Here is a 25,206-nt window from a genome sequence, read left to right on the forward strand (position 1 = left end):
GAAAATTGATTAAAAAAAGAGGCGATTGAATAATTTATTTCATCAAACCTTTTTTATTTAAGAAATAAAATTGTATTAAAACTGAAAAGCTCTAAATAGAATTTTATTCTCTCTCATTTTGAAATCATAGAAAAGAGCTTAATATTTTGATCCAGCTTGTTTGGATTGATTATTTGCAAAATGTTGTCTAAAATCAATTATTGCAGTGTGAAAGTCAACCCAATCCAGGTTTTTAAATTGAGATCTGTTTTGACAATCTGTTCCTTATAAAAATTCATGAAATTGTTTTTTTCCGGGTGCATTATTACTTTTAAGATACCAAGTTTCGTGACAGGCTTATTATTTTGGGCAAAGAACAAGGAGAAAACCTTGATCCTCACTTGTTTCCACAGGTTTTTACCCTCTTCCTATCATCTTTTCCCCCCTCCTTGAAAAGTCACTTTCTGGTGTCCTGGTATCTGCTTCAAAGGGTCAGGTTTCAACCAGAACAATAAAGGAGCTGAGACTGGAAAGTACACACCAGTCTGGCAAACTCATCTGCATGAGCAAGACCGTTTGTTCTGGAGCAGAGCAGACTTCCAAAGTAATGACTGCAAGAGCTGCTGGCTGTGCGGGGCGGGATGTCTCGAAGGGGAAGGAGGGGAAACAGACCCGGTTGTTAGGAGGGAAGAGAAAGGCTGTACTTTTTTTGAACTTCTCCCTGCTGGGTCACGTGCTGACCTGAGGAGATTTGTAAACTGCTTCATTGCCTGCCTTCAGCTTTCTTTGGTAGGGAGTGTGTCTAAAAGTGCAAGTTTTAAAGAGCAACATTTGTGCTCTTCCTTTGAGCCTCTGGGGTCTTGCTTAGAGATGACATTGGTCCGCCTTTCAGGATTTTGGATAAGTGAACTGTTTGCACTGAAATAAAATCTACATATATGTTATTTAGATTTCTCTGATTTCGAGAACCAATGTTCCTCCTAAAGGTCTTGATAGAGACGAATTAATGGAAACTACACACACCTCATCATACACACACCTTGCAGGCTTGTGCAGCAAGCCCCAAACGAAACTCACTACTATTGAATCTGCTGCATGCCTGTGACTCTGTAGGACACGAGGACTAGCGGTCCTAGGGGTTTCGGAGAGCGTAACTCTTCACCGCAGAAGAAAGCCGCCTCTTTCTCCCGAGGAGGAGTGAATGGTGGTTTCCAACTGCTGACCTTCAAGATTAACAGCCCATCTCAACCACTGGACCACAGGCTCCAGTCTGCTTTATGATCAGTGTGGAGAAAAGTGATCAGATTAGTGATAATAGCTTTCTCCAATTGTCCTTTAATTCTGTTCTAATCCGTTATCAGGGCTGCATGGGCTGCCACACGGAGCACATTTCTGTCCTTTGCACAAATGTGTGCTGTCAAGTTGAAACGGGCTCACATTAACCCCAAAGGGAAAGTAGAACTGCAACATAGGCTTTTTTCTTGGTTGAAATCTTTATAGAAGCCGGTTACCAGCTTTCTCCCCCTTGACCCACTGGATGAGTTCACTTTCCTCACCCCTGCCATCACGTTGATTTTGACTCAGAGTGACCCTTTAGAAAGCCCCTGTGGGTTTCACAGACGAACGTTACAGAACTAGAGAGCTGCCTCTTTCTCTCTCAGAGACTGGTAATTTCAAACTGCTGACCTTGAGGTCAGCAGCCCGGCACATAACTACTACCAGACTTTGAGTTTTGGGCCAAGTGCTTAATCATTGTGCCACCACAAACCAAACCAAACTCACTGTCATTGAACCTGTACTGACTCATAGTGACCCCCTGTGGGTTTCGGATATTGTAACTGTTTACAGGAGTAGAAAACCCAGTCTTTCTGCCTTGAAGCTGATGGTTTCGAACTGCCGACCATGAAAGTCGCAGCCCAATGCACAACCACCATTCCACCAGGACTCCTAGGGCTTCCTTAAGTGAAATTAATATCTCCTGTGAGTCTTAAGATTTTGGAGCCATGCTACTATTGGCAAAGTTGTTTTTTATCATGCTTTTAATGTTTCCAAGCCAGGCTGTCTATGAAACCAATATTTCTACATTTTTCCCTTCTAAAGATTACTCTTGTTGCCAGCCAGATCTAGTTTACAAAGTTACACCCCTTTCAACAGTGAGAAATTAACATAATATGTACACCTTGGTAGATACTTATTGGAACTATTAAACTGCAAATTATGTAATTTATTTAGCATGAAGATATGTGACTTTGTATAGCGCAAACATGCATGATAACCTTACATTGACCACTAAGAAATGCTGACTTTGAAAACAACTAATTGTTGCCTGGTAGCCATCGATGATGTAGATGCTGAAGTCCTGTGGCCCATTCCCTTGTTTTAAGATAGCATAATGACCAAAGGCTTTTAGGCAGGTAGGTGGTCATTGGTATTTTAAAATCTCTACCTAGCTCAGGAGGAGGAATCCTGGTGGCACCATGATTAAGCACTCACTTGCTAACCGGAGTTTGACAATTCAATCCAGGTGCTCTGAGGGAGAAAGACCTGAAAAGGTGCTGTAAAAATTGCAACCCAGCCAACCCTACGGTGTGCTTCTGCTTTTGGCAGGTGGGATTGCTAGGAATCAAAGCAACCCAGCAGCCACTAAAGAGCAACATCTAGCTCAGGGGAGATCTCTTTGCTGACTCTACTGTTGTCATGCATGGTGGATGAATGAACGGTGCCTACTCCACCTCTAAAGTCTGGTTGATTCCAACTCACAGCAAACTATAGGACAGGGCAGAACTGCACAGGAGGCTGTTCCAGACTAAATGCTGATGGAGGCACAGCTTTGTCCCCCGAAGCTGGCAGAGTAACTGGTGGGCTCGAACCATTGACTTTTTGATTTGCAGCCAGCACTGTAACTGTTGGGTTTCACTAGGGCTCCTTGGAGGTATAAGACTAGCTGTATTTTATCAGTGGCGCTTATTTCAAGCTGTGGCATGATTGTGATGTCAAGAAAAGAGGGGCTTAGCGCGTATACTACATGTAACTTTACTGAATTTTCTTTTTGAGATGAATTTCTTCATTCTACAGTGAGCTTTATTTTAAAAGAATTCATTATCTTTACTCCTATGAGAATTACTGCTTTCTTCAGCTGTCTTATACTTTTTCTACAGGAAATAGTTCTTCAAGTAGTTGGTCAACAACTTCCTATTTCGTTCTAAGCTGCTGAATAACTTCCTGAATTAGTTTTCTATAACATTTCTGGTTAAAAGGAATATTTTTACTTCTCAGATTTGTTTTATTGAGTCCAATATTTTGTAACTGTTATATACAAAGAACTTCTGTGTATTTTATGTAGGACCTTAGATCTGCTTTTAAAAATATTTGTGGGTTTTAATAACACGCTTCTAATTTTTAAAAATAGTTTTGTTTCATTTGAGATATTTATCTTTTTCTAAGTAAATAACCAGCTAGCTAGCCACAGTAGTTTTATTTCTATTTATATGTTTGATCCTTGAAGGGACAAAATTTCTTGTGGTCATGAATTTATTTTAAAAGTTAAGCTAAAAAAAAGTTAAACTTAAAAAAGGTTTTTGTTTTTTTCAGAGATTTTCCATTTATTGAACATTTTCAACATTAAATTAACTTGCCTGTGAGTTCTAACTGTTCTCGCTAACAAGATGATGCCTTGTCTACTACATAGTATAGTTCAGAAATGCATGTTTTACCTCCATAACTAAATCTCCCTAAGAAATGTATCAATTAAAGGAGCTGATTAAAGGGTTTCTTGTTATAATTTAACTGTAGGTTTCCCTACCTAATCACTTGCCCAGTAGAATACTAAACATATACAATGTGTTGTTACTTCAATAAAAATCAGATGTTTCAGAAAGAAATAGTTCCCTAAACAATAAGCATATTGTTTTGTCAAGAATGGTTTCTTGCATACCAAGTTTAACCCAAATAATTTTCTTTTAAAAATGAAAAGGCTGTATTTTTTTAAGGTAGGTATTGCTTTTATTCATTTAGCTTTTTATTGTGATTTGGGTGAAAGTTTGCAGAACAAATTGCTTTTCCATTCAACAGTTCATAGCCATTTCTCTTAATTTTTTCATTATGAAGTAGGTGAAAGTTTACAGAGCAGATCATCTGCTTTACGTTGATTCCTACACATTGCTTCATCTGACTCATTGTAATCCCTCAATGTAGCACCACTCATCTCCCTGCTTCTTATCTTCCTTCCTCCATCTTTAATAATTCTTCTGAACCTTGCGATTGGGTAATTGCTGTGCCCATGATCTGGAATGGTTGATTATTTTTTGTTGTTGATTATTGTAAGGTATGTATATATCACTAGAATTTTTCCCCTTACAGATTTGGCTTTTGTTTGGCTGAAAATTGAGACATGAGTTCAGTCCAAGATCTGAAGAATGACCAAGGCCTCCATTCTTGGGTGTTCCACCATCTATCTGCCCAGCAAGCCTGGCCTCCTTCATGACTTTGAGTTTTGTTATATATCAGTCTCCCACTGTCACTAGACCTTTCCATTTGATCCCTCTCCGAGCAGTGCATAGTGGTACCTGGGCATCATCTAGTTCTTTCGGTATCAGTCACGGACACTGTTGTTTGCATGGTTCATTGGTCTATTGGGCTAAATGTTTCCACGTGTCTTCGATTTTCATCATTTTTACTTCCAGGCACAGAGGCCAATATTTGCATCTTAGATGACTGCACACATGCTTGTATGACCTCAGTTACCATCACCTGAGTCGGATGTAGACTTGTGGACAATCATATGCCAGTTGACCTTGGTGTACCCTGAAACTATGGTTCTGATTCTCCACAGTGTCTCACTATGTGCAAGAAGTTTTCAGAGGGTTGACCCCTGTATGCTCCACTGCGTTCATGGCGATAGTTGCAGCAAAGGCAAATGCCCATGGACGGACATCCTCTGAAGAACCTGTGGATTTTGTGGGTGGACTCCAATTTTCCCACATCTACTCAGCCCATAGATCAAGAGCATTTCAGCATAGTGTATATGACATAGTGTATTTACTCCTGTTGCCTTTAATTTTTGTGTTCCTCCCAGTAAAATTCAACCGAGTTCTTGAACTCTACTTGTCTTGTTCTCCTTTTAAGGATCCCTGGTGGTGCTGTGGGAGAAAGATGAAGCTTTCTACTCCTGTAAAGAGTTACAGTCTCAGAAACCCACAGGGACAGTTCTACTCTGTCCTATATGGTCACTATGAGACAGAATTCACTCAGTGGCAGAGTTTGGGCTTTGTTTTGTTTGGTGGTATTGTTGGGTACATGTTGTATTGCTACCTGCAAGGTTGGTGGTTCAAACCTACCAGTTGCTCCATGGGAGACAAAGGAGGCTGTCTGCTAATGTAAAGATTTACAGCCTTTAAAACCCTGTGTAGGGTTGCTATGAATCTGAATCAACTTGATCAAGGTTTGGCTTGGTTCTCCATTTGTAAGTTCTGTAAATCCAGTGATCTGTCATTATACTTTGTATTTGTTTTCATTACAAATTGATATCCTCTCTGGTTCCCCATTTTCATTCTTGGAGGTTTGTTTTGCTTTGGATACCATCCTGTCTGTGTCTACTTTTGCATGGACTTACTATGTATGGGAAACCCAGTCTGTTGTCTGCCATTATCTCTGGAGACTTATACTTACAGTCAGGACAAGTGGTCTTTTGTATGCTATTTCTTCCTGAAAAGAGGCTTCTGGTGTATTTTGCTACTTATATTTTGATCACTTGTCTTTACGTTAATTGAAATGGCCTATTGTTTAAGAGGCATTTTGGTGGTGTATTTAATTAATGGTTGTATATCGGTGTACACTCACTACCTATCTCCTGGTGGGTGTGAAAGAAAATGGGAGTATTTGCATGGTTCTCTGTTTGCTGTTTGTACAGCACAGTTGAGGAAGGTATTGGCTGCTGTCTATCCCTGATCACAGCTGGCACTGAAGCTGGTAGAAGCCCTCACTAAATAAGTGGTGCTGCAGGATGTATGGATTTGGCTTGACTGTGGGAAACCATGTATCCTGTTCAAGGGGAAGAGGAAAAAGAGTAAGAACAACAAAGAGTAATAAGACAATAGATAAGTAGATTTTTTAAAGGGGGACCGCAGGGAAAAAAAACAACAACAAAGGACAGGAAGATAAAACAAGGGAAGAGATCCTGAAAATAGACCAAAGAAACATACAGTAATAAAACAGGAGGAAAAGAAAAGGAGCTAGTAAAAGAAATCCAAGAGAAATGGAAGAGGAAAAACAGGGAAAGGAAAAGAGAAACAAGGAAAGCAGACAAAGAATGGCTTTTAAAAGGGAGGAAAGAAAGGCAAGCACTGTGGGCAGCGGGGTACCCCATGTAGGTAGAGAGCCTCTGCCAGCCCGGGAGCTCACAGGATGGCAGTGGGACCGGGAGGGATAGGTCACAGGCCTAGGTGGTCCTCTTGCCAGTCCATATATTGTCCGGGCATCTGATCTTGAGGCAGTTTGTGCCTCCTTAGATGATGGCTGAGGGCCGGGTGTTTGTTTTCTGAAGGGGTTCTTTAAGCCCCAGAGGGCAGTTGGTGGGCGGGATGCTGGTTATGGAAGGCCTAATTGCCTGTTTCAGGGGGACCTGATGACGTATTCTGTCAGTGCCCAGTTCACAAGAGCATGCCTCCAGCCTTAGGTGAGCAGGGGTTGGGCAGAATTGGTGTCCCTAGGTGACGGGGGGCTGCTCATCAGCTAAGTGTGAGGAGCCAGGGAGGATCAGACCTTTCTCCGACCGGTCACCTGTGTGCGTCTACGAAAGGCAGGCCACTGTCTCGGATGCTGCTTACAGAAGTGAAAAGAGGGCGCCACAGAGGCCGTTCATTCACTCATGTTTCCCCTTGCCTCCTTGGTTCAATGTGTAGTGGAATTCCATCGGCTTCACTGCCCTTTCCTCTAGAGCCAAGGGCTCCAGGAGCATCCTCCTCCTCGGTTTCATATGGTCTCTTGTGTCTGTTATAGAGGATCTGTGTAGTGCAGAGATTTCCCAAACTTATTTGCCTCCCCACCCCACTCTTTTTATTAAAAAAAGAAAATTAGTTGCTCGGTGCCCCCTGTCAGTTATTCAGGATCAAGTGTGGTTACCTGCCCTTTCAACACCTTGAATTGTTCCAGTGCCTCCCAGGGGACAGTGCCAGGCACTTTGGAAAATGTGTGCACATGGGAGGGCCGGGGGGAAGCTGACACCAAAGGCTCAATAGAAAGTAAATCTCTAGAAAGTAATGATAGCAACATGTGTACAAATGTGCTTGATACAATTGATGTGTGGATTGTTAGAAGAGCTGTAAGAGCCCCCAATAAAATGAATAAAAAAGAAAGAAAGAAAATGTGTGTAGAGCGTCTGCCCAGTTCACTGCCGATGACAAACGTCCTTTGTTTGTTTTCCACTCCCCACAATGTAACAGGACCCCCACCTTGTCCCGTGTGCACCATATCTCTTTACGCTTCTTTCCTACCCCTTCCTTCCGAGCGCTGGCCCTCGGCAAACACTGCCCTTCTGGTCTCATGTGGTGCACTGTTGTAAGCAGAGTATCACTTCCTGGTGTTATTGTTCACCTTTCGGCCCATCTATTGTGTGGTTAAAAGGTGAGTCCCCGGGTAAGTTCAGTTCTAGTGTTGTAGGGTGTCAAGAGCCAGTGTTCTTTCCCATTCTCTCCAGGACCTCTTATTGCAGTGGTGGCCAGGCACCATCTAGTTCTTCTGATCTCAGGATCCCTGAGATGACGATTTGAGTGGATCATTATGCAAACAATTATCCTTGGGGTCAGTTTTTCCCATTCGGGTTTTCTTCAAAACTCTTTGCCAGGATGGGAGGTAACCAAAAGTTGTGCCTTAGATGATTATAACACTTTGTAATTTTTTTCATTAAACTGCTAAGTTATATCAGTTTGTATTCACATTAAGAACTGTTCATGTGGAGTCAAATTGACTACAGCAACTACAAAGATTAGACAGGACCCCAGGGTTTATATTAATACGGGCAGAAAGCAGGGTAAGAGGGATGACACAGCTTGAAGAATATAATCAGTATAAACACTCCTGAATCGGTGTTTGTTTTGCTGTGTAGTGTCAACAACAAAATCGTCTACAGAAGAAGTTGCCTCAATATCTGAGAGGAGAGCTAGCATCTGTATATTAGTCCTGCTTTTAAGACTGAGTAGAGAGAGCCTTGGAAGCATGCTCTTAACTCTGAAAAAATGCTTGCTTCTGCTCAGTGGGTGAAAAGACCATTGAAGAATGGATCCCAGTACCACAACGATTTAGATAGAAAAAGTGACGGGATAAAATATTTGGAAGGCAGTAGGCATGACAGAGTAGTAAACAGAACATCAGAACATGGGGATTAATTTATCATTGGGGAAAATATCGAGTATTTCTAGTGTGAACTAAACAAGATTAAGATACTAGATATTTAAATGCTGAAAACTCAATTGGCTGCAGGATAGTAGGCTAATTTTCTTTTTAAATAAGCAAACATTAAAAGAATCACCTCTTTTAAAAGCTGTGAGATAGATATTAAAAAAAACCAACCAACAAAACTTGCGTAATTTTTATGTAGTTGAAACTTAAAAATAATGTATATTTTTTGAACCATGATGTCATCCTTCTCTCAGTAATGTGGAGAAATATATTTTATTTACAGTTAGAAAAATAATGAAATTACCTTAAGTAGTATTGTTTTTATGCCTCTGCGTTGCCTTTTTCTTAGGAAAGGTAAACTACGCCTAACCTTGAGTTGTCAAAGTATGCTAAAGTTTAGGGCTTAGTAAAATCAAAGTGAAGTCATTTTCAAAGTCAGTTAAAATTGAAGAATGTGCCAACCTAATTTTCTGTCTTCTTTAGTGGCATAACTTAGCCATTAATTATGTCTTGAAAGTTTAATAATAGTTGAGGACCATTGTGTAAAGGGAAGTCTGAAGAGCACTGTGTGGTTCTATGACTGGTTACTCAGTGATGCAGCTCTTACAAAAAGGCCTTCTGATTCTAGGATTAATCAGAACTTCAAGCCATGAAAGGCACATTGCTGTTTTTATGAAGAAGAATTGCCTCATGGCTCTGGCCACTCAAGTGGACTGTAGCACCAAGTTTCCTGGGAGCAAGTACTGCCTAAAAGCAAACAAAGACGTTTGGGATAAATAACAATAGGTTTTCCCTCTCCTCCTTTTTTCCTTAATAGTTTAGACAAGAAAAAGGTTGTCAGGGGTTTAATCCTCATTTGGTCCTTGGCATGAAAAGCACCATCATCCTTAGCAGCTTGGGCATTTAGTAAAAATCAAGCGACCGAGCTCTGAGTGGTGTTGCAACTTACTACAGTAATGCAAATGGAACCCAATCGAACCTTGAGTTTTCATCTTCTATTTCCGCTGTTTTATTTGTCGTGAGGGCTGCTGCCTCTCTTCGCGTTAATGAGCTTTGCTAGCTCTTCACCGGGCAGTGCTGGGCTGTCACGTTCTTCAGCGGGTTCTGCTTTGCTAGCAGGGAAAGGGACACTTTGTGGAAAGTTCCATCTTTGTTTTTCTTGCCTACATGTAACCTGAAGGCAGGAGTGTTGGGGGTTTGCGTGTCTTTAATCAGCATCTTTAGAGAGTTGTGCTTTTTAGCCTGCTTGAAAACTTCTGTAGACTGACCTGTAACTTGGCACGAAGGCAGTCAGTCTTCTTCCAGGACTGCTGTGCTCTGACGGAATTGAACGTGGTGCTCTAGGAGCTTGTTGGAAATGCAGCCTCTCCTTGAAGCGACTGCAATGTTTAGCAGTGAGTCTACATTATCCAGGAGGTGAGAACAGGATGTGCATTTCCCCCCTGTGTATAGAGCGGGCTTGGCTGTATGTATAAACCTGCTTTCTCTCACTCTTTTCTCCTCTATCCAGTTTTCATGGGTTAATTTGGATAACTTTTTAATTTTAATTGTAGAAGAAACATTTATTGGAGAGGATTGGGAAATTTAGATAAGGAAAAAGTGGAGCAAACAGCCATATTCTTCTAGTAAGAGGTGGCGGAAGCTCTCTACCGCCCCTGTACCAACTCTGGGCATCCACAAGGCCCTGATATAAAACAATGTGATATTTGCTTATAACCAACTCACCTTGACCCCAAGTGATAGTAGAACTGTCTCAGAGGGTTTTCTTGGCTGAAATCGTTGTGGATGCTGACTTACAGCTACCCTGTAGGACAGGGTAGACCTGCCCAGAGACTGTAACTTTACAGGAGTGGAAAGCCCATCTTTCTCTCAGTGTCCTTGGCGGTTTCGAACTGCCGACCTTGTGGTTATGAGCCACTGCGTAACCACTGTGCCATCAGGGCTCCTTGTAAGTGAAAAGTGGCAATTTCCTGTGATCTGACTTAAATATTACAAGATCTTTTTTCCACATAACCAGTTTTGTTTCTTTATACTGGCAACACACAAATAGATACTACTGGGTAATACCATTTTTTAAATGCTAAGTATATAGAACTAAAGCTAGTGAAATAGTACAGAAAATATGGGGACAAAATAAGGAAGATCTAAGTAAACACAGAGGAAGCCATGTTCTTCATGCACTAGACAATTCAACACTGTAAATAAAATTATGTTTTGAATTCAGTTCTGTATTGGACAAAACCTGAGCAGGCTTTTTAGTATAGTTGTTTACATGGTAATTTTAAAATGAATGTTTTACTAAGAAAACAATTAATGGAGTTATATGGTGCAGCTTGTTCCTTTTGCTACCAGTTTTTCTCATTTACATTTTCATGTTGCATTTTCTTTAATCCTTGTGGAAACTCTGGCATCAGTAGTGGAGGCAGTGTCTTTTGTTAATATGATGGTGGAGACACTCCTAATCTTAATGTCTACACTAGCTTTGAAAAGGAGGCCTTTAATGTCATCAGCTTTATGGAATTAGCAGGTAACTTGTGTGTTTTTTCTTTACTCTTTCCTTTCTTCTTTCCTCTACCTCCCATCTGCTTTTTATCAATGCAGCTGATGGTAGAGGATAAAATGTTTAGGCATCTCTGCATTGCTTCAGTAATTAGCATACTTGGCCCGTACCCTTGATAGGCATATAGGCATAGCACCTGCTAGTTTAGGTTGTGGGCCTTTCCTGCCCAAGTGATTTTGTTTTTAATACACAAAGGTAGGCCACTGTAGATCTCTTAAAATAACATTAATATATTTGAAGGGGCTTTAAAAGTTCATGGGAAAATTTCATTATCTTTTAATTCTATTTTTCTTTTTGATTAATTTTTTATTGTGAATTAGTGGGAGTAGTGTTTAGACTTCAGATCATCAGCTCTACATTCAGCAGTTCAAACCACTCATCAAACCTGTCCCCTTCTATATGCTGTCCTGCCCCCACCTCACCCTGATTTCTCTGCCCCGTCTTATGGACTACCCTGCCCCCCCCCATTCACCCAAGTCAGTACCTGTCAACCTTCTCCCTTGTAGCCTCATCCTCACCCAAGTCAGTACCTGTCAACCTTCTCCCTTGTAGCCTCATCCTCCTACCTTTGCCCCTCAATTTGGGAGCCTCCTGAGTCTGTTCCCTTTGGCATGTAAGCCTTTGTCTTGGTTTTTATCCTTAGAGTAGTGGTCTCATATAATATCTGTCCTTTTGTGGTTGACTAACTTCACTAGGTATAATCTTCTCCAGGCCCAGCCACGTCGGGAGGTGCTTTGGATGTTGTCATTGCTTTTTCATGATTGCACAGTATTCCCTTTTATGTATGTACCAAAGTTTCTTATACTGATGCTCATTTTGGCTGTTTCGCACTCCTTGCTATTGTGAATTGTGCTGCAGGGAATGTGGAAGCGCATCTGTCTGTTCGTGTTTGGCTCTTGCTTGTTTAGGGCATATACCCAGGAGAGGTATTACTGGGTCTTAGGGAATTTCTACTGCCGGTTGTTTCAGGCAGTGCCATGTTGCGTTCCACGGTGGTTCCATGTTAATATCGTTTTCCCCGTGAACTTTGTGAAGTCTCCTTGTGTAAGTATTTTAGAGGCTATGTTAGAATTTCATGAGGATAAGATTTAAATTAACATGGATTCATCCGTAGTTGTTGACCTTGATGTTGACCTTGATGTATTTTGTGCTTTTTGATCTTGAATTGTTCCAGGTTCAGTTTTTTGCCAGCCTCTGCCCTCAATAGGTAGAAAGTGGTCACATATGCAATTGTTTTAGGGAAAAAGAGGAAGCAAACTTTTAAAAAGACTATATACAATCTTTGTCATTAGTGCAAAACCAGACCATAAGATTAAGAGATTAAAAAAAAAAGAATACTTCTGAGTTGTTACAATGTGTTAAAATAAGAATAGCATGAGGAACCATGGAGCAGAATCAGTGCATCATATTTAAAGATGTGGAATTGGGGAAGTGTGTGAGCATATAAAGCAGCCAAGTGATAAAGTTTGAAATAAACAATAAGGGGGAACTTTTTGAGCCCCTGTCTGGAACCAATCCTGTCCAGTGATAGTGTCACTTGTGAAATTTACCAAGTTCTCTTGGGTGTCGTTTTTTTTCTTTTAAGATTAAAAAACTAAAGAGGGATTGGCCCAAATACAGATGTTTCTGTTTTCCCTCTGCACATGTTCAGACTGATAGAGGTTATGTTTCCGAAATCTTGTAGCTTGGATGGGCTCCAGGTGATGTAATAGGATCACTCATAACCCCGCCCAGCCCGGAGTGCGCAGCCTTTCCTGTTAGGACTGGTACACCTCTCTGATTCTGGATAAGAAAATAATCGCTGCTTCCTTGACAATGATCTATAAAATAATACCATTGTCCTCTGTATTTTAGGACAAAACAATCCCTTTGTTTTTAGATTTTTGGTTAGTAACCATTATACCACCGACAAGAATTTGTACAGTGTATCAGATTAGGGAGCTCTTGTGGCACAGCCAGTTAAGCTCTGGGCTCCTAGCTAAAAGGTTGGCAGTTCAAACCCTACTAGTTGCTCTATGGCAGCAAGAAGGTATCTGCTCCCAGGAAGATTTGCAGACTTCAGAGCCCAACGGAGCAATTCTGCTCCGCCCTAAAGGGGCACTTTGGGTTGGAATGGACTTGGTGGCATTGGGTTTGTTTGGGTTTGGTTACCACTAGGCTGTGTTCCCTCCTTTCTCCATTAAGCACAGGGTGATTTTCCCAACAAAGAACCTACCCGGGACTGGGTTTGTGTCAGGTTTCCCGTTTTGCTGCGCTGTGATGTCTTTCTCCCTACCACTATTCGCTTGTTTCTTTTTAACTCGCTTCGGGAGGGGTGCGCTAAAAGGTTCATAGAAAAATGGCATTAAAAATACTGGTGTTTTCCCACCAACTGTTTGAAGCCCCCAGGGGGCTCTGGATTTTGGTGGTTTTGTGTGGCAGACATCCTTTTAGAGGTGTCCTGGACCCCATGCCCACTCTGGAAATGGGGTGAAGTTAACATTTCAGCCTTGATGGGCTGACTGGATTCAAGGCCCTGTGATAAGTCATCTTCTTTTTTCCCCCTTCAATAGTTCTGTCATATAATTTGCATATCATACAATTTAATAGTTCAATCCTATTAAGAAAAGTTGGGCAGTCATCAACACATTTTCTTCTTTCTCATGCTCATTATTATTACTCCCCATTTCCCCCCCAACTTCCCCAGCCATGCCCCTAGGTAATTATTAATCCAGTTACTGCAGTTACTGTTTCTATAGACTGGTTTACCTGTTGATTGGTAACTATCTCACTGGAAAAGTTGAGGCTAACTAGAAACTCAAAACAAGTTCTCTTTTGAAGATAGGGGTCTAGTTCCACGTCTATTTTTTTTAAAAACATTTTATTAGGGGCTCATACAACTCTTATCACAATCCATACATATACATACGTCAATTGTATAAAGCACATCTGTACATTCCTTGCCCTAATCATTTTCTTTCTTTTGACAACATCCTATAACACCTGTATGTCAGAGCTCATTAATCACACATGTTGTGTTAGGTGTCAAGTCAGTTCTGACTCATAGTGACCCTGGGTGTTGAACAGTCATAGTTCCTACATACTTATTACCCTCATGCACTCTAAAAACATGCCAGTTGGATCATAAATTATGTTCTCAAGTATAATTGTATCATGTATATATCTTAGCTTTGTTTTGATGTTGAAGCCTATTTCACACTTACACAACCCTCACTCCTGATTCTTTATGAAATTCGTTTTTGTCAGAAAGTGCTAAATGGATTGTTTGCTTTCTGGTTCCTTAACAACTTAACATAATGTTCCTGTGTTTGTTAGGTAAATTAATTTATTAGAACTGTGTGCAGTGATTGTAAACCCCTTTCATACACTGATTTATTTCTGTTAGCTCATAATTATCATTGCACAATGGAATTAATAATAAAATGGACAAAAGTATGATTTCATGCTTTTTAAAGCATAAGAAAGCTGCTATAAATGAAGCATCTGGTGTCATTGATCTGAAGAATTTTTTAGGCAAATTTAGAATTTGTTTTAGAAACAGAATCAAATGGTTTAAGTTGGTTCTACATTACCAAAACCAAATAAATACATAAAAGCTTTATTAACTGATCTATTTAATTCAAATAAATTATAAAACACATGCATTTTGCTTGTCATCTGTAAAAGTTACTATGGAAAGCAAACAGAGCCCTAGTGGCACAGTGGCATAGCTGCTAACTGCAAGGTCACCAGTTCAAACTCATCAGCTGCTCTGAAGCAAAATAGAGAGGGCTACTATTCTGGTGAAGATTTACACTCTCAAACCCACAGGGGCAGGTCTATAGGGTCCTAGAGTGTCACTATGAGTTGGAATCTTGGTGGCAGTGAGTTTGAGTGGTGGGTAACAAATTTTGTCTTTAAAACCTACCTTGATTTTGTAAGGAAGGGGATTTAAGATTTTTCAGGAATAATAGTAGTTAAGAAATTAACCTAGTCAACAGCATATTAGGTTAAGGTTTTTAACTAATTGCTTTAAGTGTTGTGGTTAACTTTTGCTGATTTCACCGGAAAAGTTTGCATTGAGATTTGCCATCAACTAGTTAGGTGGTATTTTCAAGGTTCTTTGTCTTCTCTGGCATTAACTTGTTGGGGAAATCGCTTTCTCAGTTAAGCTATGAGAACAGCATCTATTGCCAGACTGGAGCACATGCTACTGAAGGCACACTCCGTTACTGTGCTTCTCTGGTGTTTTGTGCTTCACCAACGCAGAAGGTTTCTCACAACCCTGGGTTGAGGGCCTTTGTGCACCATTTTTTCAACAGCATGTGCTTGTTTGGGTCCTTGTGTCATATCTTGGAAATTCTCAAAATATTTGAAACTTTTTCAAAGTACTGTTCTACACTTAGTAGACTACAGTGTAGTATAAACATAACTTTTATTGTGCACTGGCTTTGTTGTATGATGTGCTTTATTGCGGGGGTCTGAAAATAACCCCTGGTATCTCTGAGGCATGCTCACACTGATTCAAAGCATCCAGATGTGATACCCAGGGCGTGTACATTACGTGCAGAGGTATGATATAGGAGTTCTTCCTCCCCCTCCCCCCCAAATTCCAAATGACTTTCCCCAAATCATTTAGAAGCATTTAATTTGACAACCTTCTGCTATGGACCTAATATATATTCCTTCTCTTTTTATTTATGAAAAATTAGAGATATGCAGAAGAATGTATAAAATATAACTCATTTAAAAAACTGATTATGAAGCAAATTGTCCCAGTTAGTAAAGGAATGTTGGCTAGTTCCCTCCAATCTTTCCATCTGCCTCACTGATCACAGCCCGCGATAAATACTGTTCTGGCTTTTGCCTCTACTTATTTGTTTTTTCATTTATTCATTTATCTCTTCCAGGTACCTGATGCTGTAGTTAGATGCCATCTCAAGGCCGCTGTATATGGCAAAATAGAACTGTCCATAGGCTTTCTTAGGCTGTAGTTTTTACTGGAGTGGGTCTCCCGGGTTTTTCTCTTGCAGGGTGGCTGGTGGATTTGAACTACTGGCCTTTTGGATAGCATCCAAGTGCTTAACCAGTATGCCACCAGAACGCCTTCGTTCTCTATTGTTGAATTAAAAAATATCTGAGAACTTAGTGTCTTAAAATGAAAAAAATTATTTTACAAATTTGCGGGTCAGGATTTCAGTGAAGGCTGATTTCATAAGTCTTCTTTGTAGCATAGATGGAGGTCACTTCATGCCATTCACTTGGCAGATGGTTCTGTCTCAGGACTGAGCACATACTCATTCCCAGGTCTTCGTGTATGTAGATGGCTGAGGGGCCGGGCTTAGCTGGGACTGTCTACTAGAGCGTACACACATGGTCTCTTCCGTGTTGCAGTTCATGTGGTAAGTGGTGGTTGGGTTACTGCTAACTGCTGCCTGGGAGAAAAACAAGACAAATGGAGCTAACACCCATGAGTACAAGATTGAAGAAAATGCTCTAAAACTGGTGATGATTGTACAACTCTTCTTGATGTGACTGACCTATTGAATTATATGCCAATAAAACTTATTTATTTTTTTGCCTCCAAGATGAACTTTATTTAGAATATTTTGTTAGTAATACTTTAAGTGCATCTTTGCCACACTAATCTTTTTTTAAATTATCTTATTGGGGGGTTACCATACATACATCAATTGTGTAAAGCACATTTGAACATTCGTTGCCCTCATCATTCTCAAAACATTTGCTCTCCATGTAAGCCCCTCGCATCAGCTCCTCATTTTCCCCCTTCCCTCCCATCTCCCTGCTCCCTCATGAACCCTTGATAATTTATGAATTATTATTTTATCATGTTTCACACTGTCCGACATCTCCCTTCACCCACTTTTCTGTTGTCCACCCCCCTGGCAGGAGGTTATATGTAGATGCCTGTAATCAGTTCTCCCTTTCCACCCCACCCTCCCTCCACCCTCCTGGGCCAATAAAACTGTAATACTGAGTGATAATTTCAGAATTCCAAAGGGGCAGTTCTCTCCTTTCCTGTAGGATCACTGAGTCAATTGACTCCATGGCAGTGAATTCTTTGGAGAAGATTCCCAGATACAGGATTTTTAAGAGGTCTAGGTAAAAGTTGGAGCTCTTTATGATGTTATCTTGGATGGCCTGTTCTGTTGTTCACAAGGACTAGTACAGATTCAAGGGGAAAGACTATTCTTCATTTCTTAATGGGAGAAAAAACACAGATTTGGTAGCTACTTTCAATCCATCTCAAGTTTTAGGTCATAGTTTAGTTTCCTCTTTTTAGCTTAATATAAATGAAGTAGTACTGCACTTAGTTTGGTGCTTTGTTTCTTTTGGTCAAACACGGGGACTTGCAAGACCTAATGTAGTTCATGTTCATTGCTGTGTAATTATTTTCAGAGTTGTATGACTCCGTTGACGGGAAAATGTGGTAGTCTCCGTCCATGAAGATTGACAGCCTTGGCATCCTGTGGGACAGGTCTGCTCTGTCCTTGAGGCGGCTCCCAATGAATTAAAAGTAGTAGAATGGACAGCAGTGGGTTTGAATTTTGTTACCGTTTATTACTGCCAACATTTATGATGTTTGTTACAGCTTTTTGACAATTGTAAAAGACTTGTCAATGAACATTCACAGTACATCTGCAAGGGATTTTTGTTAAGGATATATCCAAAGAGTGGGATTGCTGGATAGTGGGGTGCGCACATGCAGCTCCAGTGTTTGGTATTTTTATGGCTTATACTGATGCCTCTTTGTGGGTTTCCTTTATACTGCTTGAATTACCATTTGCTACTCCTCCCCCATTCCTTGTTTGATCTATTTGCTTTGTGTCTTGTTTACTAATCCTTCCATACCTTGCCGACATGGAACTAGTTTTCTGTGTTATCTTCTCAAAGTGTTTGGGTTGTTGCTAATGCAGTGAAGCAGTTTTTGAAGCCAAGCAGTGCTGCCCCGTTGGGCTTTCTCAGAAGCTGCTCTCCTGGTCCACTTGCCAGCCATTCAGACGGCAGCAAAACTCTTAACCATTTGTTCCACCAGGACTCCAAAAAGCCCTGTAAGCATCTTCAGTTCTCTGGGAACTGAATTATGTGAATGGTAGCAAGGCAGGCTAGATTCTTTTCTCAAACATTGTTTTCCTAGCACCTTTCCTCGGATTTGCAGTTTATAACAGGCAATTCTTCCAAAGGTAGTTGTGTTTTGTAACCTTCATGAGCCATGAATGAGTTAATAGTGTCTGTGAGGAAAATACTGGGTTCCTGTGAACCTCTGGTCACATCATTTTTTGGCCTGCTTTTATCAAGATCTAGCTCTGTCTTATGTGTGTTTATATTTAAAATCACCTTAATTAACATTAATTCTTACCAGTCGTGAATTTTATGCATATTTATAATACAGCGCTAGTTTATAAAAAGTTAAACATTTCCTGATATTTGTTAGCATGGTCATAAATTTGTAAATTGTTTCTGGCTTTCAGCCCAACAGTGCTGTTCAGGTTTTTTTGGTTTTGTTTTTTAGATCCTTGAGTTGTAGTGAACGGTCTGATTACTAACTGAAGGTTGAAGGTTCAAGTCCACCTAATTGGTGCCTTAGATGAATGGCCTGATAGTCTACTGATGTAAGGGGGGAAAATCTGGGCCATTAAAAACTCCAGGGAACACATTGACGTTATCATGACTCAGGTTGACTAGACAGTAGCACTTTCTAGTTTGCTCTTTTAAAAAAATTGCTTTTCCCTTCATCATCTCTTAAATCCACAAATGCCATCACTTTTCTATCTTCCATATTCACTCTAGATGGTATTTTGGCATTTTCCAGTGCAGCCTTCACGTGCAGAACAGTGAATTTCCTCTCTCATTTTTTTCGGATGGTGTCATACACATCGTTGATCATTAACACTGAACTCACTGCCAACAGCACTTTAGCTTACACCTGGTTCAAGCTTCTCTGCCGCACAGATTTTCTCTGTAAGGTACAGCTCAGCTTTCCTGGGTATGGGAACACGAGCTGGTGCTTCCGCGTTTTGCTTGGGGACCATTTAAAAGAGCAAAATTACCCACCGAAAACATAAAACGTGAAAAATACAGCACCAAATAAACCACGAAATGGTCACTTGTTTGTAATATAAGAGGAAAAATTAGACTAAGCATTGCCTTGTAAGACCCCATTTGGGAAGGTGCATCTCATTGTGACATTCTGTTTCTCTTGGGCGCATCTCTGGGAATGACTGCCTATATATTGGGGGGGGGGGGAGTTACAAATAAATTTCATTAAGTTTGCAAATCAGGGAATCTAAAGAAATAATTTGTATAGGCAAAAGTCTGTTTCTTTGTCCTATTTGATCTTTCTACTCTTGTGCCAGTTTTAATATGGGAATTGCTATAGCATTCCGATCTGTCTTGATGGTAGGGAGGGCCCTATTCTCTTGTCCTGTCTTTACTATTCTTTATCCATTGCGCTTCAAAGGAATCCTAGAATCTGACCGGCAAATTGCGTGAGACTCTTGAAATGATGACAATCCGATGAAGCTATGGACACATTTGAGAGAGAATTGACATTTTTAGCTGTTCAGTCTTGTCTATGAAGATGACATAATACTCCATAGCCTCCTTTCCCCCTTTAGAGTTAAAAGGATGGCCCTGTAGGAAGGACCTTGACTTTATATCTAACCACACATGGATTGGAAACCCAGTTCTGGTTCTGGTGAGCTTGAGTGAATCATTTGATTCCTCTAAACTTCAGTCCTCTGTAAAGTTACTGAAAGGGTGAATTGCCAAGTTAAGACTCCTAGCACAGAAACTCATGAACAACAATCTCAATGAGTGGAAGTGTTCATAAAGGAAGCTATCTATAGGTAGGATTCTAGGGGGTAGGTGTATGAGTGAGTGTTCAATCACTGGTCTTCACGGTTCTTAACATAACAAGGATCTTCTAAAAATGTTAACACGGTTCATAATTGACATCTTTTTTTCATAATTGACTTCTGACTTTAGAGAGTAGGACTTAACTGACTTCTTTCCATGCTGTGGAGTGACCCATACACTGGAGTAGAACTGCTTCATAGGATCCTAGATACTAATAAATAAAGGGTCAGTATGAGCCGGTAGCAGTGAGTTCGCTTATTTTTTCTTAATCTTTATAGGAGCACAAATGATATATTTTTGGCTAATTCTTTTCTGGCCAAGGTGGTAAGTTTGAACCTCCCACCCTCCCATTAAGAACCAAGTACTTAACCTATGGGGCTCCTTTGATGTACTAATTATTTATTGAGATCCATTAACCTGGCACTTAAGTTTTAATGGTTCCGTCCTTTGGGTTGGGCTCAGCTGAGCAGTTCTTCTGGTCTTGTGAGGTTGCACTCAAGCAGGTGCAGTCACGGGCAGCTGGATTGAGTCTGGATTGTTGTAAGATTAAAAACAACAACAAAACACCAAATTCAATACCATCCGGTTGAAGCTGACTCACAGGGAGACCCCTCTTGGTTCAGGATGTTGGCTGAGCCTCTCTCTCCACATGGTCTTACTCAGCAGTCCAGCTAGCTTAATGTGGTGATAAGAATATTCCAAAGAAGCTGGAATCTGTGAGGCCTCCCAAAACATTGCACAATGTTAACTCCCACCACATTATATTGGTAAGAGCATCGTCTGCCTAGATTAAAGGAGCTGGGAGATAGACTCAAGATTGTGACCATGGTCTTCAAACTACTGCAGCCGGAAGTATTGCCAACATATTGAAGATCGTTTATTTGTGGGGCTTTAAAAAGTCATGGTAGAACGTGGAAAAAAGTTTTTACTATTAAGTAAAGTACCTTTTAAATGAATAGTGCTATGTAAATCGATGCGTTTTTTTCTTGAAGTGGCATCAAATGAAATGACCGTTTCAGACCGTCAGGAGGTTACAGAGGATGTGGGTAGTAGGAGTCACAGTCCACTAGTTATGTTCAAGACAGCGGATTGAAATGGACCTTAATGGAGTTTTCCTCTAAAGTTTGGGATATTTTATTTTTAAAACATCATGTTATATGATTTGTATTTACCTTCGGTTCATTTAGGCATGATCCTGAAGTACTATTGTCAGCTCATAGACATTTTGAGCAGAAATAGAATTTGGCATTTTTGATACCTACCATTTAACACTTTGCTTATTCCTTTTTCCAATTAAGTTGAGAAAAAATATTTTTATTGCTGATGCGTTGATGATACTAATTTGCTATTCCTTGAATTTGGGGGTTAATACATTTGTAAAATGCATCTGAATTATCAAGTCATATAGCTGTGTGTGGACTTACACGTAATAGAGCAATGCAGGAAGTGGAGAACTTAACAGTGACTTTGACCCTATGGTTCTGGCCTGTCAAAAGTGTTTGCTATGGCCACACACCACACCCCGCTCGGTGTTTAGGTGCTTATGAATGAACACTCAAAGAGGACTTTCTCCAGCATTGAATATAAAAATCAGTATATTTCTTTTTAAGAAAATTCATATTGAAAAGTTTTTTTCTCTCTCCCCTGAAGCAGAGTGATTTAAAAAGTGGACTTAATCTATTGTACATTTTTGTTACAGAAATGTTGAATTTAAGCAGTGAATCAGATGTCAGTGTTGTGATTCATACTCCCAAAATGAGTTGCCTGATTAACAGAATATCCCTAGTTGTTCTCTTGACTTAAACCACGAAAGCTAGCTCCATGGTAACTCCTCCATTTTTGGTAATGGAGTTGTGTTGGGTCTATGAAGAGGCTTTACAAGAGAAAAGAGCAGCTATTTATGGAGCGTTTCCTCAGGCCTGCAATTTGAAACCAGGACAGCAAAGTTGCTGAGCAAGTCAGTGATTCCGTGCCAGCGCTCGGACGGCCCCACCTGCAGCCGCAGAGTTTGCCCTTCTAACTTTTTGTCAGCGGCTTACCTTTTAAGAGGCTGGGGCATCGCAAGGGTTCTAGATCTCTGTTGTTCACAGCCAGCTTATTAAATAGCTAAAGAACTGAGACTGCTCTTTGAACTTTCGAGAAATTGATTATCCAAGCTTATGATCTCCCTTCCCCTACTCCTTGTGGTTAAAACCAGGTCATCTTATCAAATGCAGAACATGTCCATCACTTTTTCTGAGGCTCGCAAAACAGATGTTGGGAGTTGCCTATCAAAGGAATTCCACCGTCAGCTATACATCCTTTAAAGCTAACCGTTGGGGGTAGGTCGGGGGTGGGCTGTGTGGGTGGTGGTTTTTCAAAGATTAGGTAACTTTTGTGTTTACCTAGGAAAACACAGTTTTCTCTGTAGGTTGGAGGTATGTGTTTCAAATACTGATGGAAAATAAAATAGTTTTACTTGTGCTTTTTGTCAACAAGGGCTAAAATCAGCTAGCCTTAATTTGATGCAGTCTGTGGAATTTGAATTTGTTCAGGATAAAACAATAGCTTTATCCCAAACATGGCATTTCTATCTTGCTAATTAATTTACAGCCTTTCTACTATTACTTTGGTGTCAGTTGTACACAGGCCCCTCTGTGTTGGAAGCAACTCAATGACGTCATTTTAATTAGAATAAAAAGTAATTGATAACAGGATTATCAGGTTTGAAATGCTTTTAAATCAGTTTCTGTGGAAGTCTCAATACTTGGTTGACAGTAGTAATCTGCTGCTGCTGGCAGGTCCTGTTGGGTTGGTTGTCACTCCTTGGGACCCTGTACAACAGAGAAAAGAAGCACTGCCTTGACTCCCCGCGCCCCACCCCCCCTACCATCCTCACAATAGTTCTTTTGCTTGAGCCCATTGTAATAGCTTTTTCTAGTGGGATAGGCATTCATTACAAGGTAAAGCTGTTTTTAAACATAGACTAACTTCACAACAAACAACGCCCAGATATTAAACAACGGGTCACGTAATAGAACACAGTCACTAGAGGATGTGCCCCAGTAGAAATGGCGCCCGCATCCCTGGGCAATCCTCTGTTTTTGGACTGTCACTGTGTAACTGTGTTGTCCCTTATGTGCAAATTTAGAAGAAATTATGCATGCAGTGTCCCTGGCCTGGGTTGCATCCCCCACAGTGTCCGACCTTTCCCAATGTCTGCACCGTGTCCCCTGCTTCCTTTTATTTGGCTTTTGTACCTTGTCACCTTTGCTTTTGGACAAATGAGGTCCTTTTGACCTCTTGTAATTGAATATTACTGTTTATTTTCTGGGCTTGAAAGTGGTCTCTGGGGATGGTTTGCGTTGCGGGTCCAAAGGAGTTCCTCCAGTCCCTGTGTCAGTCTAGTCCCTCTTGTGAATTTGAGCCCCTACCACTCGGTTGGGACCCTCTTGTACTTGTTAGGGCTGGTAGTTGGCGTGGACACCTACCCTCGTCTAGTTCTTTGGTTTTGGGTTGTGGAGGCTGCGGTTCATGTGGTGTAGTGGTCCTTCAGACTAAACGCTTCCCGAATCATTGGTTTTCTTCACTCCTTAGCTCTTGGTGGGAAGAGACAAATAGTTGTATTTTAGATGGTGAAGGGGCTTTGTACAAAAGTAGGATGTAGAACGTTGCCCCTTCATGAATTTTGTCATGCTAATTGACATGTATGCTCCCTAAGCCAATGGTCCTTTGTCTTCAAGCCTGGGAAATTTGCCCCCAAGAAATTGGGTTATATCTGACAAGTTTTCATGACTGTGTACCTAGTGTGTTCTATTATCTTGCCTATATTAAAATGAGAGGGTTTTTTAAAGTTTGTGAAAAAATAGAGTTAAAAGGTCATGTAATTTTCCCATGACTTTTTGAAGCCCCTTTTATGCAATAACTGCTGTTACTTATGTAGAAACATCTACAACCAAACCCGCATCTGCAAATGTATGTATTCCCTTGCACCTTCCCCTGCTTTTTAAAAGCATATCTACCTATGTATCCATTCATAAATTGTTATTGGAATTATCATAGTTGCTTTTTACTGAGTGCCTCTCGGTGTCTTCTTTCGCCTTGGTCCTGAGCTACCTTGTGAACTGCTTTTCCCTTCAGCATGATCAACCCCTGGCTTCGATCTAGTCAGTAGTTTCCCTTCCCGTCAACTCTCATTTCCTGGTAACCATCATCACATAATATTTCTTTGTTGTTTTTTCTCTTAAGTAGTGATCTCATGCAGTACTTACCATTTACGGTTGACTTTATCTCACTCACCATAATGTCTTTCGGATTCATCCGTGTGTGAGCTGGTTCGTGCATGGCTTTGTAGCAGTTCTTGTTACATTACATAATTTTCTTGGGTTTTATGGTCAGAATGGAAAAAGAGTTTTTTTAACTGTGGAATTTATGGTTGAGAGAAGTTTTTCACTCTATGTCTTAAATTGAGATTCAAGGCATTTATATCACTTTCATTTGGATGATTTTATCCTTCATCCCTTTTCTAGGAACTACTTAATGAACTACTAATTCACAAAAGATTCATGTTGGGTTAAATCTTCTAGGGAGCAGTTTCAGATTCTTTCCTAACCCTTAATATACCCCACAATTCTCTCTCTGGACCTATGTGCCATATGTACATTTTTTCATGTACAGACTTGTTGATACTGTATCATTCATGCTTCGCATAGTGCCCATCCTGTAGCAAATACCCAGAATGTTGAGAACTGCTTTTAAATTGTCTTAATAATTTTAGAAGCATTTTGTGTGTGTGTGTTTAGTATTTCTAAGGCTTTTATTTATTTATTAACAATTCACATATTATACAGTTCACTGGCTTGAAAATGTTAAAGAGAGTTGTGCATTCATCAGTTTAGCTGTGTTATTTAATTTGTTTTTGGTGCCTTCTGAACTCTTCACAATAGCACTGTGTGTTCAGTGCTATGGGGCCTGCATCCCTGTACCCAATTAGTTAGGAGGTGTGATAGGTAACACAGACATGGGATATCTTTTTGAAGGCTGAGCAGCCAGGAACACCCTATGTAGCACTTACCAAAGGAATTCAGGCAAATGAGAGGTGTGTTGGAATTGTTCAAAAGGTTTTATGGAAAAAATTTTGGTCTTTGCTTAGGATTATAGATAGAGAATAGGATTGTATTTCATATAAAATCTTTTTTGACTATGTGAACAGTTTTGTGACATTTGACAACATGATCTCAGTAATTCTATTACTGTAAGAAGTATTTTTGACTGACTCGAGTTTTAGTGGTTTGAGTTTTCTGGCACATCCCACACCCGTAACACCCTTCCCCTTCCCCATACCAGATTGCAAGGCTGACTGATTTCACCATTATACCTGGAACATTTAGCCTGGTCTGCAGCACATGCTTGTCAGGTGATGTGGCGTTCCCGCT

General features: G+C 40.5%; 1 protein-coding gene across 12 annotated transcripts in view; it reads left to right on the forward strand.

The window, feature by feature from the left end:
* YAP1 (Yes1 associated transcriptional regulator) overlaps positions 1 to 25,206 on the forward strand; it is a 122,569-nt gene that overhangs the window by 4,467 nt on the left and 92,896 nt on the right. The gene's annotated exons all lie outside the window — the stretch shown is intronic.

The sequence above is a fragment of the Tenrec ecaudatus genome, chromosome 4, assembly GCF_050624435.1.
Source record: "Tenrec ecaudatus isolate mTenEca1 chromosome 4, mTenEca1.hap1, whole genome shotgun sequence".
NCBI lineage: Eukaryota > Metazoa > Chordata > Mammalia > Afrosoricida > Tenrecidae > Tenrec > Tenrec ecaudatus.